The sequence below is a fragment of the Hemiscyllium ocellatum genome, chromosome 21, assembly GCF_020745735.1.
Source record: "Hemiscyllium ocellatum isolate sHemOce1 chromosome 21, sHemOce1.pat.X.cur, whole genome shotgun sequence".
Lineage (NCBI taxonomy): Eukaryota > Metazoa > Chordata > Chondrichthyes > Orectolobiformes > Hemiscylliidae > Hemiscyllium > Hemiscyllium ocellatum.
The window spans coordinates 19,716,213-19,733,070 of NC_083421.1; positions in this window are offsets into that span (position 1 = coordinate 19,716,213).

Genomic DNA, 16,858 nt, shown 5'->3' on the forward strand with positions numbered 1-16,858 from the left:
AGTACTGTGGTTTGCCTGCACCATATGCCATATGGATTTCAATGGCTCAAGATGCCAGCTCACCACCATCTTCTCATCGGCATTTTGTGCAGGGCAATAAATTATGTTAGTGACCTTCACTAACACACAGTTCAAAGAAAAGAAAAATACAGATTTCAATTTGCCAGCTATATAAGGAGTCTAATCCTAAATTAATCTCACCAATTATTTTATGACGACAATTGAAACCAGTGAGCCAATTAGCACAATTACCAGGATATAACCTTTATATCTGTTTTGTGTTCTGAGTTAACCTTCGTTAATAAATAATTTTCATACTCAATGAGCTAAGATTCTGCTTTTAAAATGTTTTCCAATCAACTTGTTCAGTGATATTACTGACATCCCCGGAGCACATTAATTTTACTGACTCTATATTATTCCACCTTACCAAGGCAAAAATTCAGAAAGATTCACCAATCAGCTGTGCACTATTATAAGTGGGAAAATCCAGGTCTCTCTCTCACACACACACACACACACACACACAAACACACAAACCCGCATGCACACATACACATATGTTTGTCGGGTGAATTTGTACTTGTAGAGTTACATTGTACTTTGCTCAAAAACTAAATTAATCCATGTAAGACTCTGTTAACTCATTTTTTAGATTAGAATCAGTCTAAACATTATGGCACAGACAACAGCACACAGGGGACTAACATCTTCAACACACTATCTGTGCTGACACCAATTGTTAAAGTTAACCTGAGAATGTACCTTTTTAAAAAAATTTTGTGATTTACATAGGAAAGAAGTGAAACTAACATGGTCATTCTAACAGATGAGAGACTTAACAAACAATCAAAGTATTTTTCAATGTATAATTTCAGTTACCTCACACTGTAAACTTTTGCTATAAATTCTGTGGTCTTACAATTGTGTCCTCCACAACCACCTGATAAAGGAGCAGCGCTTCGAAAGCTAGTGCTTCCAATTAAACCTGTTGGACTATAACCTTGTGTTGTGTGAATTTTAACTTTGTATATCCTTGTACTTTGTAACTTTATGAGTGTGACAGAGAGTGTATATGTGTCTGTATATGAGTGTAGAATGTCTAAGTCCGAGGGTGTGTGCATGTGTGAGTGTGGCAGTGTGTGTGTCTGTAGGAGTGTGTGTGTCTGGGATGGGGGTTGTGAGTGTCTGTGAGAGACAGTGTATATGTTTGTGTGAGTGTAAAGTGGTCTAAGTCTGTGAGAGGATGCATGGTGAGTGTGGGAGTTCATGTGCCTGTAGGAACGTGTATGTAAGTGTCTGTGTGCGTGTCTGTGTATACGTGCGTCTGTGTGTGTGTGAGTGTCTGTGTGTGTGTGTATAGTGCAATGGTGGTCACCTGTAGTGTGACATGAACCCAAGGTCCGGGTTGAGGCCCTCCCTATGGGTACTGAACTTAGCTATCAGCCTCTGCTCGGCCACGTTTCGCTGCTGCCTTCTCGAAGTCTGCCTTGGAGGATGGTCACCTGAAAGTCTGAGGTCGAATGTTCTGGACCGCTGAAGTGTTCCCCAACTGGGAGGGAACACTCCTGTGTGTTGATTGTTGTGTGGTGCCCATTCATCTGTTGCCGTTGCAACTTCAGCAGTCCAGGACATTCGACCTCAGATCTTCGTGTGACCATCCTCCAAGGTAGACTTCGGGACAGGCTGCAGCGAAAAGTGGCCAAGCAGAGCTGATAGCTAAGTTCCGCACTCATAGGGAGGGTCTCAACACACACACACTTAGACACTCTACACTCACATAGTTAAAAAATCACACAACACTAGGTTATAGTCCAACAGGTTTAATTGGAAGTACACTAGCTTTCAGATGATGGAGCGTCGCTCCAAAAGCTAGTGTGCTTCCAATTAAATCTGTTGGACTATAACCTGGTGTTGTGTGATTTTTAACTTTGTACACCCCAGTCCAACACCGGCATCTCCAAATCATGACTACACTCACATACACACACATATACACTCTCTCTCACACTCACGACCCCCCACCCCAGACAGACAGATAGACACATACACACAAAAACCCACATGCACATATATACATTTGTGAGGTGAATTTGTACTTGCAGAGTTACATTGTACTTTGCTCAAAAACTGCATGAATCCATGTAAGAATCCATCAACTCACTTTTTAGATTATCAGTCTAAACATTATGGCATAGACAGGGAACACAGGGGGCTAACACCTCCAACATATTATCTGGCTGACACCAATTGTTACAGTTGACCTGAGAATGTAACTTTTAAAAAAAGGTTTTGTGATTTGCATATGGAAGAAGTGAAACTATCCTGGTATTCTAACAGATGAAAGACTCAACAAACAATCAAGGTATTTTTCAATGTATAATTTCAGTTACCTCACACTGTAAACTTTTGCTATAAATTCTGTGTCTTACAATTGTGTCCTCCACAACTATCTGATGAAGGAACAGCGCTTCAAAAGCTAGTGCTTCCAATTAAACCTGTCAGACTATAACCTGGTGTTGTGTGATTTTAACTTAAAAAATGCCAGATTGGGTCTGTGGCAAGTGACGCTGGAACAACAAGAGGGATAAATATACTTTACCTCATGCTCACCAATCTACTTGCTGTAGGAATCAGTTACTTGGTGGCATTTGAGCCCATGTCTGTAAACATGCTCACCAATCTACTTGTCAAAGAATCATAGAATCCCTCCAAAGAAATCCTATTCAGAAATCACCCCCCACCCCACCCTAATCCTGTAACCCTGCATTTCATAGAACATGGAACAGTATAGCACAATACAGGCCCTCAGCTCTCGATGTTGTGCCGGCCTTTTATCCTGCTCTAAGATCAGATTAACCTACATAAACCTTCATTGTACTAACCTCCATGTGCCTAACCAGGAGTTGCTTAAATGTCCTTAACGTATCTGACTCTCTTACCACTGCTGGTAGTGCATTCCACACACCCACCATTTCTGTGTAAAGAACCTACCTCTGCAAAGAATGACAGAGTTGGAATGTGACATTGATTAATACTAGAGTGTAACAGTGTCACTAATACCTAGGAAGATTGCTGAGAAATCTTTGGCATTTGTCTAGATCTCATATGCAATTTGGTTTGGTCAAATGGTGATCGACTATAATTTGTCTGTTAACCCAAATGTACCTCACATTAAGACCATAAAATACAGAGGCAGAATTAGAAATTCAGTTCATCGCATTTGTTCTGCAAATTTATTCTGGAAGCTGCAGTGTAAACTGAATTTACACTGTAGATTATTTTATAACTTGTATAATTAAGTTTATTTGGTTTGTTCAAGATTTGGAGATGCCGATGTTGGACTGGGGTGTACAAAGCTAAAAATCATACAACACCAAGTTATAGTCCAACAGGTTTAATTGGAAGCACACTAGCTTTTGGAGCAACGCTCCTTAATCTGGTGATAGTGGAGGGCTCAATCCCAACAGTGTGATGTAACTGAAATTATACATTGAAAAATTGATTGTCTGTTAAGCCTTTCATCTGTTAGAATACAGTGATAGTTTCACTTCTTTCATGTGTAAATCACAAAACCTTTTTTTTAAAAAGTTGCATTCTCGGGTTAGCTGTTAACAATGGTGATAGCTAGACAATATGTTGAAGGTGTTAGCCCCCTGTGTTCTCTGTCTATGACCTGATGTTTAGATTGATTCTAATCTAAAAAGTGAGATAACGGAATTTTACATAAATTCATGCAGTTTTTGAGCTTAGAGTTCTACATGAATGCATGCAGTTTTTCAGCAAAGTACAATGTAACCCTGCAAGTACAAATTCACCCCACAAAAGATATAGACTGTAGGGAAACAGATGGTGACATCTTGCAAAATGTCCAGATTACAGAGGAGGAAGTGCTGGATGTCTTGAAACGGTTAAAGGTGGATAAATCCCCAGAACCTGATCAGGTGTACCCAAGAACTCTGTGGGCAGCATGAGAAGTGATTGCTGGGCCTCTTGCTGAGATATTTGTATCATCGATAGTCACAGGTGAGGTGCCGGAAGACTGGAGAATGGCAAACGTGGTGCCACTGTTTAAGAAGGGCGGTAAAGACAAGCCAGGGAACTATAGACCGGTGAGCCTGACCTCAGTGGTGGGCAAATTGTTGGAGGAAATCCTGAGGGACAGGATGTACATGTATTTGGAAAGGCAAGGACTGATTCTGGATAGTCAGCATGGCTTTGTGCGTGGGAAATCATGTCTCACTAACTTGATTGAGGTTTTTGAAGAAGTAACAAAGAAGATTGATGAGGGCAGAGCAGTAGATGTGATCTATATGGACTTCAGTAAGGTGTTCAACATGGTTCCCCATGGGAGACTGATTAGCAAGGTTAGATGTCATGGAATACAGGGAGATCTAGTCATTTGGATACAGAACTGGCTCAAAGGTAGAAGACAGAGGTGGTGGTGGAGGGTAGTTTTTCAGACTGGAGGCCTGTGACCAGTGGAGTGCCACAAGGATCAGTGCTGGGCCCTCTACTTTTTGTCATTTACATAAATGATTTGGATGCGAGCATAAGAGATACAGTTAGTAAGATTGCAGATGTCACCAAAACTGGAGGTGTAGTGGACAGCGAAGAAGGTTACCTCAGATTACAACAGGATCTTGATCAGATGGGCCAATGGGCTGAGAAGTGGCAGATGGAGGTTAATTCAGATAAATGTGAAGAGCTGCATTTTGGGAAAACAAATCTTAGTAGGATTTATACACTTAATGGTAAGGTCCTAGGGAGTGTTGCTGAACAAAGAGACCTTGGAGTGCAGATTCATAGCTTCTTGAAAGTCGAGTAGATAGGATAGTGAAGAAGGCGTTTGGTATGCTTTCCTTTATTGGTCAGAGCACTGAGTGCAGGAGTTGGGAGGTCATGTTGTGGTTTTACAGAACATTGGTTAGGCAACTGTTGGAATATTGTGTGCAATTCTGGTCTCCTTCCTATTGGAAAGATGTTGTGAAACTTGAAAGGGTTCAGAAAAGATTTACAAGGATGTTGCCAGGGTTGGAGGATCTGAGCTACAGGGAGAGGCTGAACAGGCTGCGGCTGTTTTCCCCGGAGCGTCGGAGGCAGAGGGGTAACCTTATAGAGGTTTACAAAATTATGATGGGCATGGATAGGATAAATAGACAAAGTCTTTTCCCTGAGGTCGGTGAGTCCAGAACTAAAGGGCATAGGTTTAGGGTGAGAGGGGAAAGATATAAAAGAGACCTAAGGGGCAACTTTTTCACGCAGAGGGTGGTACGTGTATGGAATGAGCTGCAAGAGGATGTGGTGGAGGCTGGTACAATTGCAACATTTAAGAGGCATTTGGATAGGTATATGAATAGGAAGGGTTGGGAGGGATATGGGCCAGGCGCTGGCAGGTGGGACTGGATTGATTGGGATATCTGGTCGGCATGGACGGGTTGGACCGAAGGGTCTGTTTCCATGCTGTACATCTCTATGACTCTATTATTCTATGTGGGTCTGTCTGTATGTGTGTGTGTGTAGTGAGTGCAGAGTGTCTTAAGTCTGTGATGGCGTGCATGTGTGAATGTGGGAGTGTGTGTGTCTGTAAGAGTGTCTGGTATGGACCATCGGGTGACCTTCTTCCAAGGTGGACTTCGGGACAGGCAGCAGAGAAGTGGCCGAGCAGAGGCTGATAGATAAGTTCGGTACCCATAGGGAGGGCCTCAACCAGGACCTTGGGTTCACATCACATTACAGGTGACCACCATTGCACTATACACACACACAGATACTCCTACACACACACACACACACACACACACACACACTCTCACATACACACAGCCAATCCTATACACACATACATACGGACACATAGACGCGCACACAGACACCACACACACCCTTACAGAGACACACACTCCCACACTCACACATGCACCCCTTCACAGACTTAAGACACTCTGCACTCACTACAAACAGACACATACACTTACTCACAATCCCCAACCCAGACAGACACAAACACACACACACACACACACAGACAAAGACCCACATGCACACATATATTTTGTAGGGTGAATTTGTACTTGTAGGGTTACACTGTACTTTGCTCAAAAACTGCATGCATTCATGTAGAATTCTGAGCTCAAAAACTGCATGAATTTATGTAAAATTCCATTATCTCACTTTTTAGATTAGAATCAATCTAAACACCATGGCATAGACAGAGGACACAGTGGGCCAACACCTTCAACATATTGTCTAGCTATCACCATTGTTAACAGCTAACCTGAGAAGGCAACTTTCAAAAAAAGGTTTTATGAATTACACATGAAAGAGGTGAAACTATCACTGTATTCTAACAGATGAAAGGCTTAACAGACAATCAATTTTTCAATGTATAATTTCAGTTACATCACATTGTAAATTTTTGCTATAAATTCTGTGTGTTAGGATTGAACCCTCCACTATCACCTGATGAAGGAGTGTCGCTCCGAAATCTAGTGTGCTTCCAATTAAACCTGTTGGACTATAACCTGGTGTTTTGTGGTTTGTTCAAAGCTGTGGAATGTTGTGGCTTTATTCTCTTAATTAGTACCAGGGATTTCCAAATTTGTCCACTTTAAACACAAAGGTTACTAATCCCTAACCAGATCATAGCTTAAATTTAGTGGTTTGATATGGAATCAGAACAAGTCCTTCATGCAAGTCTTCTTATTCAGGAACTGAAGTGTCTGACTGGATTCTAACAGTTCAAGGCTGCTGTAAACAAAGCAGGTTTGAAATCTTAGCATAAAAGTGAGGACTGAAGATGTTGGAGATCAGAGTTGAAAAGCATGGTGCTGGAAAAGCACAGCCGGTCAGACAGCATCCAAGGAGCAGGAGAGTGTCGTTTCGAGCATAACCTTGATGAAGAGGTTATGCTCGAAATATGTGCTTTTCCATCATCACACATTTCAACATTGAAATCTTAGCATCTTCATCAACTCCATGCATATTTATACCAAAGTATTTCTACAGGAAGCCTAATGGAATACCTAAGAGCCTAAACTGGTCTGAAACCACTCAATAATACAGTTCAGCAGTGAGACACTAACCTATAGTTTTGCATATAGCCAGTTACATTATCATTCTTTTCCAACATCTGTTCTTCAAGAAAGGAAGGACTGAATGATCAAAAAGACAAAAGGAAGAGGGAACCGAATGAGGCAGGAAAACAATAATTTTGTGATTTATCCATTCCAAACATAAAGTTGCTATAATTAATTGTATAATTAAAATTATGTAGAATTATTTGTCCCCTATAAATGAAGCAAAACCAGTAATTGCTGGAAAAGCTCAGCATATGTAGAGAGAAATAGGAGTTAACATTTTGGGTCAAGTGACTCTTCATCAGAGCAGATGATCTATGTAATAGCAGAGATCTACAGATTATTTATATGGTCAAATAAAAATCCTTATTGAAGAGTACTTCTTGAAATACAACACAGTAGTTTGTGGCTGAATTACACAGTTTTTTGGCTAAGTTCAAGTCATGTTGAATTTGGTGGAGTGATTCTTGCCACAGGGCCAAGCCAGTTTTTTCATCATTGCTTACCGAACTTGCCAAATTAAATTTGCTGTTTCAGTTGTTTTAGCAAGTATCATGTCTGATTTCCATGCCATCTTACCATGTGCTGGAGAAACCATTCATTGGATCTTGGAACCGACTTGCATTTCCAATGCTGGCAATAAATTTACAAGCCAATAGAAGCACTGTCAGTTTGGACCTGCCATTTTGTTCCTCATACTCATCCCTTCTATGGTCCTGAAGCTCCTTTTTTTTGTAGAATCCGCACAGTATGGAAACAGGCCATTCAGCCCAACAAATCTACACCAACCCTCCAAACAGCATCCCGCCAGTCCCATCCCCCTATTGTATCCCTGTAACCCTGCAATTTCCATGCTAATGCTTACACACCCCTGAAGACTATGGGTAATTTAGCATGGCCAATCCACCTAACTTGCACATCTTTGGACTGGGAGAGAAAACCAGAGCATCTGGCAGAAATCCACACAGGCACTGGGAGAACATGCAAACTCCACACAGACCCAGGTACCTAGCACTGTGAGAATGTTGGATGAATGGTACACAGGTTGGACTTCCTCATCCCCAGGACTAGCAGTGGAGACTACAACAACAGGCAATGCCAATTTAGTCTTAGATTGCCACCCAAGTTAGACCAGTCTCAGCCATCTGTAAGAATGCCCACTAGTTTAGGAAGAAGGTGAACATCCTTCACCACTACACCAACATAAGTGTCACCATCTTCTCTCCGATATTTCACACTCACTCTATCTCTGCTTTTGCACCAATCTCCCACCAAAGGTCGTGCTCTACCACTCTCACTAATACATGCAACATCTTCCCCATTTGCCTTTGCCCATATTAACCCGCAACAACACTAACCCAGCATGTCCTGTGTGTAATCTAATCACTTGCTTGACTGAAAGGACTATACACAAAAAGGCAAGAAGCGGCAATGCAAAGCAGGGATGCTAAGAGCATCCAGGTAGGCTGAGTCTCTTGACCCCATAACAGCAAGTGGAGAGCCCTGAAAAGCAGCTTGGTCCAATCCATGAGCTGGATGCATGTTCCTGAGTGCAAAGAGCGCTTATGGTAGAATTACAATGATAATTGCTGATGTATCCAAGTTACATAACCAGCCTCTGTAAGTAGCTCAGAGATGTGCCATGAGGGTTCCTAAAGGCTGGTACCTGTTGGATGCCAATATCTGCGGATCTGGGGGAGCATGTGGCTGGTGCCCATACAGCATGTCTGAAATGTTGGTGCCTGGTGCCCAACCTGAAGGTTGTATGGAGCAAGCAGAGTTGAATTTGCCATGAACTTGCTTCAGTTGTATGGTAAGCTTTCCTGACAGCTAGTCTGTGTGCCAACTTTGCGAAGATAGCAACTTGTGGCAAGTTGGGGTACTAACAAGGTATTTAGCAAGCAATACTGAAGATCAATTGGTACTCACGCTGTTTGATGAGAATCTTGCCAAGCCACTTGAGAAAAGCATATGAGATAGAGTGAGATAAATTCAAGGTTACATTGGGGCTCACCAAACATTTTGCCTGATTCTACCACTCATCTTGTCATAACCCATGCCACTCAGAGCCTGATAAATTCCAACCTTTGTTAATCCCTTAAAGAAGACCAAACAGATTTAGAACTTCTCATTCTGGAAAAAAAGCAACATAAAACTATACATATAAAAAGAAAACCAGACTCCAGAGGGGAAGTCTGAATGATTGCCCTTGATAGCAAAGACTTCATTTCACTGAATGTGGCATCAAGGAGCCCTGGCAAAACTACAGACAGTAAGACTTAGGGGAAAACCTTCTGCTAGTTGGAATCTAAACTAGTATGAAGAATGACTGCTATGCCTGATCAAGACAAGTGACCTTAGCTCCATGACCTCTCTGCAGGAGATCCTCAGAATTGTGTCCTAGGCCCAAACATCTTTAGCTGCTTCATCGATGTCCTTCCCTTCATTATAAGTTCAGAGATGGGGATATTTGTTGATGATTACATAATGTTCAGCAATATGACCTGGACAATGATAAATCAAACAAGGTCATTTGTAAGTTTGACTTTTATTTTCCGGGGAGTGGCAGCAGAGTAGAGACAAAACCTTGAAAGTGAAGGCAACAGTGGTCATTTCTATTATTATCATTTCGAAAGAAAATTAGTGGACCAAAAAAATCAGAAGGAAGAAGCCTTTTAAAGATGCTTCCTCATGTCACACCCACAGAAGGATGGCAAGGATGTCAGCCACATAAGGAAATGTAGTTGTAAGAAGACACACTTGCAAAGCACACTCAGCTTAATCTGATACAGGATATTTTATTTTGACTGCCACATTCACTAACACTTTCTTTTGACTAAATTGTGAAAGTTTACTGGCAATAACAATATAATTATGCACAGCTTGAATGCATCTTCTCATGACTTACATCAAGCATACCAATAATTTAATCTTGCTAGCATATTTCTCTTTGATGCAATTAGAAGATACATGGCTTTCAACTTTAATGTATTACAAAGTCTTAGGTGTCACCTAAATTGTGGGCACGTGTGAGATGGTTGGTTATTGGGCTCCCAAAAGAGCTAACCACAATTTGGTGGAGTTATGCCAGATAAGCAGTAAGATAAACATTATAATAGCTTCACTTTTTGTATGGTTGCTTTCTTTCTGTCTTCAGCAGGCAAATGCAGAGAAAAGAGAAGCAGCATGCAGCTGTGATTATACAAATGTGATTATACAAATCAAATCACTGATTCCCAACAGCTGATTATATACAAAGTCTATCTAGTCTTTTAAAGATCCAATAGACAGAGCTCTACATTCTCAGAGAAGACATTTATTATACCATTTTGAAAATTCAGGTAAGAAACCTAAATAACTCCTAACGGCCTCTATCATGGGTTCATCACTGATCTAGAGCTGCCACATACCATCAACATGGGCATGCGTTATGAAATAATAGTCAATTGTGGCACCACAAATGCAAACCATGAATTTCATCAAGGTCTGCAAGTAAAACGTACATAAACAACATGGAATAGAACGAGGCATGGTGATAAGTAAGCTTACAGATGGCACAAAGATTGGGCGTGTGGCTGATAGTGTCGAAGAAGGTCTGAGGTTCCAAGAAGATATAGACAGACTGGTCAGATGGGTAGATCAGTGACAGATGGAATTAACCTTGGTAAGTGTGAGGTGATGTCATAGAGTACAGTACTTTTCAAGAATTAATAAGACAAGGGACTCAAGGAGTGGCAAGATACTAAGAGGCTGAGAGTAAAGTATGTGGATGAGCACTTGAAATGTCATAACATTCAAAGCAATGGGCCAAGTGCTAGACAGTGAAATTAATGTAGATAAGGCGAAGCAGCAATAACCTGCTTTTATACTAAGAAACAGCTTTATTATTTGCACAATTTTTGATGCAAGGTACTTGAATAGTCATTAAAATACTGAAAACAGATGTGATGATACAAATCAAATCACTGATTCTCAACAGCTGATGATATAAAAGGTCTATCCAGTCTTTTAAAGATCCAATAGACAGAGCTCTACATTCTCAGAGAAGATGGGCCAAAAATGCCTCTTCAACGCGATATGACTATGACACATTTTTGGAGATTATTCCAAATAGCTGTATAAAATGCCCCACAAGCAATCCCTCTTTAAAAGCAAGCTGAAGAAGATGTGGTATCTCACCTCTTCAGAAAAGTAGCAGTGGATTAGATTACTGACAGTGTGGAAACAACAAGTCCACACCGACCTGCCGAAGTGCAACCCACCCAGACACATTACCCTACATTTACCCCTTACCTAACACTACGGGCAATTTAGCATGGCCAATTCACCTAACCTGCACATCTTTGGACTGTGGGAGGAAACCAGAGCACCCGGAGGAAACCCACACAGACACGGGGAGAACGTGCAAACTCCACACAGTCAGTCGCCTGAGGTGGAAATTGAACCCGGGTCTCTGGCGCTGTGAGGCAGCACTGCTAACTACTGGGCCACCGTGCCGCCCAAAATATAACTGAACATCATTGCTCCTGTTCATAGGTTTGGAACGGCTATTCTGATCATAAATTCAGCTCAACATTGCCCCAAGCATAAGCTTTACAAGCTATGTGATGGGACAAATTAATTTTATTGTGAGATTAGGCAGATATTTCTTTAACTCAAAAATTAAGTTAGACTCACCTGCAGGTTTCCAAGTAACTAGTTACATTACTTTTCTCTCCAAATTTACAGTCTCCTGGAACCCCAGACCTAAAAGACAAATACAATAAATATTTAAAAATTGACATTAGTATGTAAACTTTTATTTTGTGCAACATAATATAAAACTCTGTAACAATCACCAACGCATGGTTGAAGGAAGGGCAGAATTGGCAGCTCAGCATTCCAGGGCATAGAAGTTTCAGGTGTGATGGGAGGAGAATGTAAGAGAAGTGGGGTCATTGTATTACTGACAAAGGTCACCATTACTGCAATAATGAGGAAGGATGTCTTAGAAGGCTCTCCTAATGAGGCCATTTGGGTTGGGAGCTTAGATATAAAAGGTGATCACATTTGGATTACACTACAGGCTCCCAACAGTCAGAGGCAGATAGAGGAGCAACATATGTGCACAAATTAGAGTTGTAAGAGAATTAGGGTTATAGTACTAGAGGATTTCAACTTTGCTAACATTAACTGTGATCGCCTTAGTGTAAAAAGATTAGATGGATGGAATTATCAAAATGCAAACAGGAGAGTTTTTTGTGCCAGTGTACAGATAGGCCTAGTAGAGATGGGGCACTGCTAGACCTAATCCTAGGAAATGAAGTCAATCAGATGGCTGAAGTGTTAGTGAGAGTGAGCATTTTAGGAATAGTGACCGTAATTCTGTAAGTTTCAAAGTCACTATGGAAAGGAATAAGGATAGTTCAGAAGTGAAGTATCTAAATTGGGGGAAGGTCAATTTCAATTTCATTAGGCAGGATCTAGCAAATATATAGTGGGAGCAGCTACTGGCAGGTAAGTCTACATTTGTAAGGTGGAAGTCTTTCAAAAGTTGGATAGTGAGAGTTCAGAGGCAGCATTTCCTGTAAAAGTGAAGGGCAAATGCAGAATGGTCAGGGAATCCTAGATGTCAAGGGATATCGAGAGGTTAATAAAGAAAAGGAAAGAGGTATATAGAGAGGCAGTGGCCTTAGTGGTATAATCACTGAATTGTTAATCCAGAGACCCAGGCAATGTTCTGAGGACTCAGGTTCAAATCCCAACATTGCAGGTAGTGGAGCTTGATGAGAGTAGTGAAGGTGAAGTGGTTTATATGGACTTAAGTAAGGCCTTTGACACAGTCCCACATGAAACACTGATCCAAAAGTAAGAGCCCATGAGATCCAAGTTAAATTGGCAAACTGGATCCAAAATTGGCTTGCAAATAGAAAGCAAAGGTCGATGGTGGAAAGTTTTTTTTATTAGATTAGATTACTTACAGTGTGGAAACAAACCCTTCGGCCCAACATATCCACAGCAACCCACCCGGACCCATTCCTCTACATTTACCCCTTTACCTAACACTACGGGCAATTTAACATGGCCAATTCACCTAACTTGCACATTTTTGGACTGCGGGAGGAAACCGGAACACCCGGAGAAAACCCATGCAGACACGGGGAGAAATGTGCAAACTCCACACAGATAGTTGCCTGAGGTGGGAACTGAACCTGGGTCTCTGCCACTGGGAGGCAGCAATGCTAACCACAGTGCCACCTTGTGAGTGGAAGTCTGTGACCAGTGGTGTACCACAGTGACCTTTGCTGTTTGTTAAGTACTGGGACCACTGGTGTACCACTGGGACCTTTGCTGTTTATAAAGTACGTTAATGACTTGAATATGAATGTAGAAGGTATCAATAATAAGTTGCAGATGACATGAAAATGGGTGGTGTTGCTCATAGTGAGGAGGATGGACTCAGGCTACACTCTGATATCGATCAGTTGGCAAATTGGGCAGAACAATTGTACACGGAATTTAATCCTGATAAATGTGAGGTGATGCACTTTAGGAGGTTTAATAAGAATTTGCACAATGAATGCTAGGTCCCTAGGGAGTACTTAAGAACAGAGGGACATCAGATCCCTGAAGGTGTCAGCATGGGTAGATAGTGTGGTGAAGGAGGCATGCGGATGCTTGCCTTCATTAGCTGGGGAACGGTTTGTAGGAACAGGGAAGTCTTGTTGCAATTTTGTAGAGAATTGGTTAGGTCACAGGTGGAATATCGTGTGCCATTCTGGTCGACTCACTATGGGAACTCATTACGCTGGAGGCATTGCAGAGGAGATTCACTGGGATGTTAAGTCTCAGTTATGAGAAGAGGTTGAATAGGCTGAATTTGTTTCTCCTGGAGTAGAGGACACTGAATGGGGGAGGATTTGACTGAGGTGTAATATTTTTTGAGGCGTAGATAGGCTTGATCATGAGAATCTTTTTGCCATGGCAAACTTGTCTAAGATCAGAGGGCATAAGTTTAAGGTGAGGAGTAACTGATCTAGAGGTGATCAGAGGAAATATTCTTTCACCCAGAGGGTGACAGGAATATGGAATCTGCTGCTTGAGAAAGTGTTGCAGGCAAGCATTCTTGCATCTGGATGAGCAGTTAAAATGCCAGGGCAGAGAAGGAAATGGATCAATGGAGGTAAATTTGCTGTTTGCTGGTCCGAATAGACATTGTGGCCTAAAGGATTATATGCTATTATGACTCTATTTCCATGATGAAAACTTATGCACAATACCTTATGTAGTTGAACCTTTTTTTTAAACTTTGGCTTATATTCAAATTATTAAGACAGCAATTTGGCACATTCAACTAATTTCATTGTCAACACACAAAATATGATACTATCATGACCACAAGCGTGTCACTTGCTCTGTGATCTGCAATTAGGTAAAGCTCATTTACTGTCTTTTTAGTCTTTTAAGTGTTTCAATTTAAAAAATAACCCACAGCAAAGCTTTAGTCTTTAACAAGATGAAGGTTAATTTATCTTAACAATTAAGGCAAAAGTTCTAAATTGAAGGAAGGCCAATTTTGACTGTAGTCGGCAAGAACTTTCAAAAAAGTTGATTGGGGATGGATATTTGCAGGTAAAGGAATGCCTGGAAAGTGGGAAGCCTTCAAAAATGAGATAACTAGAGTCCAGAAACAGTATGTTCCTGTTAGGGTTATGAATAAGGCTAGTAGGTGTATGGAATCATAGAATCCCTACAGTGTGGAAACAGTCCCTTTGGCCCAACAAGTCCACGCCGATCCTTCGAAGTCCCCTAATCTATTACTCTATATTTACCCCAGACTAATGCACCTAACCCAAACATCCCTGAATACTATAGACAATTTAGCATGACAACTCACCTAACCTGTACATGGATTGTGGGAGAAAACCAGAGCACCCGGAGGAAACCCACGCAGACACAGGCAGAATCTGCAAATTCCACAGACAGTCACCCGAGGTCTGAATTGGACCCGGGTCCCTGGCACTATGAGGTAGTAGTGCTAACTACTGAGCCACAGTACCACCCTGAAATTGAAGTTTTGTTCAAAGGGAAGGATGCATATGTCTGGTATAGACAGTTGGGATTGAGTGAATCCCTTAAAGTATAAAAGCAGAAGTATACTTAAGAGGGAAATCAGGAGGATAAAAAGGGGACATGAGACAGCTTCGGCAAATAGGGTTAAGGAGAATCCAAAGGGTTTCTGCCAAATACATGTAGGACAAAAGGATAACTAGGGAGAGAATAGGGCCCCTTAAAGATCAGCAAGGTCACCTATGTATAGAATAGCAGGAGATGGCAGAGATACTAAATGAGTATTTTGCATCAGTGTTCACTGTGGAGAAGGATATGGAAGATACAGAACATGGGGAAATAAGTAGCGACATCTTGAAAAATGTTCATATTACCAATGTCTTAAAATGCATTAAGGTGGAGAATCTCCGAGACCTGATCAGGTGTACCCTAGAACTTTGTGGGAAACTAAGGAAGTTGCTGAGACGTTTACATAATTAGTAGCCACGGTAGAGATGACAGAAGACTGGAGGTTGGCTAACTTGGTTCCACTATTTAAAGAAGGTGGTAAGGAAAAGCCAGGGAACTACAGAATGGTGAGCCTGACACCAGTGGTGGGCAAGTTATTGGAGGGGATCCTGACGGACAGAATTAATATGTTCTGGATGTAATATTAATATGTGTTTGGAAAGGGAAGGACCGATTAGGGATAGTCAACATGGGTTTGCCTGGAAAATCATGTCTCACTAACTTAACTGAGTATTTTGAAGAAGTAACACAAACTGATGGATATAATCTATTTGGACCTCAGTAAGGCATTTGACAAGGTTCCACAGGGTGCACTGGTTAGCAGGTTACATAACAAAGAATACAGGAAGAACTAACCAATTAGATACAGTGCTGCTCGATGGTAGGAGACAGATGGTGCTGGTGGAGGGTTGCTTTTTCAGATTGAAGGCCTGTGACCAGTGGTATGCCACAAGTATTGGTGCTGGCTCCACTGCCTTTTGTCAATTATTTGGATGTGAGCATAGAAGGAATAGTTACTAAATTTGCATAACATCAAAATTGGTAGTGTAGTGGACAGCCAAGAAGCTTACCTCAGAATACAATTGGACCTTGATCAGATGGGCTGAGCAGTGGCAGATGGAGTTTAATTTTGATAAATGTGATAAATTTTGTAAAGGCAGGTCAGGGCAGGATTTATACACTTAAAGTTGTGGTGAGTGTTGCTGAATAAAGATACCTTGGAATGCAGGTATGAAAGTACAGTTGCAGGTAGACAGGATAGGAAAAAAGGCATTTGGTATGCTTGTCTTTATTGGTCAGTGCATTGAGTATACAAGTTGGGAAGTCATGTTGAGGCTGTACAGGACAATGATTGGGCCACTTTTGGAATACTGCATTCAATTCTGGTCTCCCTGCTATAGGAAAGATATTGTGAAATGTGAGAGGATTCAGAAAAAGATTCACAAGGATGTTGCCAGGATTGGAGGGTTTGAACTATGAAGAGAGAATGAATAGGGTGGTGCTAATTTTCTGTGGAGCAATGGAGGCTGAGGGGTGACCTTTTGGAAGTTTATAAAATCATGGGGGGCATGAGGGTGAATAAGATCTTTTCCCCAGAGTATTAGAGTCGAAACCTAGAGGGCTAAAGTTTAAGGTAAAGGGGATGGTTTAAAAGGGACCCAAGAGGCAATGTTTTCAAGCAGTGGCTGCTGCATGTAATGACCTGCCAGAAGAGGCAGGTA